The sequence below is a fragment of the Oncorhynchus kisutch genome, linkage group LG3 (assembly GCF_002021735.2).
Source record: "Oncorhynchus kisutch isolate 150728-3 linkage group LG3, Okis_V2, whole genome shotgun sequence".
Classification (NCBI taxonomy): Eukaryota; Metazoa; Chordata; class Actinopteri; order Salmoniformes; family Salmonidae; genus Oncorhynchus; species Oncorhynchus kisutch.
In genome coordinates this window covers 7,370,384-7,372,547 of record NC_034176.2, presented here as the reverse complement: position 1 = coordinate 7,372,547, position 2,164 = coordinate 7,370,384, and the positions used below count along the sequence as shown (strand labels likewise).

The window sequence follows — 2,164 nt, the reverse complement described above, 5'->3', positions numbered from 1 at the left end:
CAGAGGGAGTCAGAGAGCCAGAGGGAGTCAGAGAGCCAGAGGGAGTCAGAGAGCCAGAGGGAGGCAGAGAGACAGAGGGAGGCAGAGAGCCAGAGGGAGTCAGAGAGCCAGAGAGAGAAGCAGAGAGCCAGAGGGAGTCAGAGAGCCAGAGGGAGTCAGAGAGCCAGAGGGAGTCAGAGAGCCAGAGGGAGTCAGAGAGCCAGAGGGAGTCAGAGAGCCTGAGGGAGGCAGAGAGCCAGAGGGAGGCAGAGAGAGCCACATAATGGGAGGAGAACCAGAGAAAACTGCAGGAGATCCACAGACTCAAACAACTGCTGGATCTACTGATGGTGGACCTACAACTGGCCCACGTAAGACATGTCATTGTTATTATTAAAAGGCAGTGTATATTTACCCAGCTGAAAATGAATAGTGGCAGACAGCGGTACGCTATCCCAATGTTAACTTTTATTCCTTTCCTTAACCCTTACCTTAACCTCACTGAAACTATACCTAACCTTTACCTTAACCCAACCCTAGGTCCTGAACCTAACCTTCATTTATCTCAACCCCTATGCCTTTCTTCTGCCGGTTGAATATCCACTTCCTTATTAACGTCATTACTGTTGTAAGAAGTGGGAGAAGAGGAACCTCAGAAAGATAGAGAGAACGTATCAGAGAGAGGCTGAGGAGGGCCATAATATCGTCCACATAGGTAAGACCTGTTTTCCCTCTACTTATGACATCATCCTCTTTAGTCTCCTCTACACACATACGTTCCACACCAGTCATCATGTTGCATCATTGTTTCAATATAAAACTACTGTCCAAAATGGTCAAGCTGATCTGGTATCAACTTAAATGTAATGTACACATGTTAAATTTAGGGCCAGGTCAATTCGGGAAGGGAATTATTGCACTTTATTGACAAAGTCCATGCCTTGCTCAATTGTAAAAATAAAAAAATGAAGAAAAAAAAAAAAAGTAAAGAATCATTGAGATTCATCTGTGTTTTCTATTCCTAATTCCCTGTGTCCATTACATTTAAGTGGATACCAGATCCACTAAGTTGAATGAGAACTCTACTTCTCCTCTCTCAGTCATCCCTGGACCCATAAGGCTAACCATGACCCGGGCAGAGAGAGAGAGGAAGGAGCTCCTGAAGACTGAGGAGAGAAGGAATAAGATGGATGATTGCAGTGGAGAGAGCAGTCCCTGCTTAATAAACGGACTCATCAGAAACTTAAAGAGGAGAGGGAGAGGATGAAGGAACAGTACCTAAAAAAACAAGCAAGAGATTTAAGATGGGGTAAAGAATGTTTAAAAATGTATTCATGTTTTACACTGTTATATATATGTTATATAGCATTCCTGCTGTCTGTTGAGAGCTGGAACTCGACGAAGCCACAGTACCACTGAGGACCACTTCTCTACTCAATCTTTACTAATGATTTACCTTCAGTAATGAACAAAGCAAGAGTGGTCATGTATGCTGATGATTCTGCAATGTATAGTGCAGCATCAGAATGTAATGAGCTAACAAATGTACTGAGCAGTGTCCGGTTATATGGTCAATCCCTGGTCCTATCACACTTAGAGTACTGTCCAGTTATATGGTCAATCCCTGGTCCTATCACACTTAGAGTACTGTCCGGTTATATGGTCAATCCCTGGTCCTATCACACTTAGAGTACTGTCCAGTTATATGGTCAATCCCTGGTCCTATCACACTTAGAGTACTGTCCAGTTATATGGTCAATCCCTGGTCCTATCACACTTAGAGTACTGTCCAGTTATATGGTCAATCCCTGGTCCTATCACACTTAGAGTACTGTCCAGTTATATGGTCAATCCCTGGTCCTATCACACTTAGAGTTCTGTCCAGTTATATGGTCAATCCCTGGTCCTATCACACTTAGAGTACTGTCCAGTTATATGGTCAATCCCTGGTCCTATCACACTTAGAGTACTGTCTGGTTATATGGTCAATCCCTGGTCCTATCACACTTAGAGTACTGTTCAGTTATATGGTCATCTGCAGCAAAGAAATATATTTAAAAAAATATCTTCATTGCTCTAAACAGGGCTGGTAGATTAGCTCTTCATTGCTCAAAACAGGGCTGGTAGATTAGCTCTTCATTGCTCTAACCAGGGCTGGTAGATTAGCTCTTCATTGCTCTAAACA

The 2,164-nt window shown here is 43.3% G+C and overlaps 1 long non-coding RNA gene across 1 annotated transcript; it reads left to right on the top strand.

Moving 5' to 3' along the window:
• The first annotated feature begins 232 nt into the window (after nt 1-232).
• On the top strand, nt 233-1,604 carry LOC116361245 (uncharacterized). Its single transcript, XR_004207421.1, has 3 exons — nt 233-350; nt 613-694; nt 1,080-1,604. It is a non-coding gene; the product is annotated as an uncharacterized LOC116361245 (long non-coding RNA).
• The last annotated feature ends 560 nt before the right edge of the window (nt 1,605-2,164 follow it).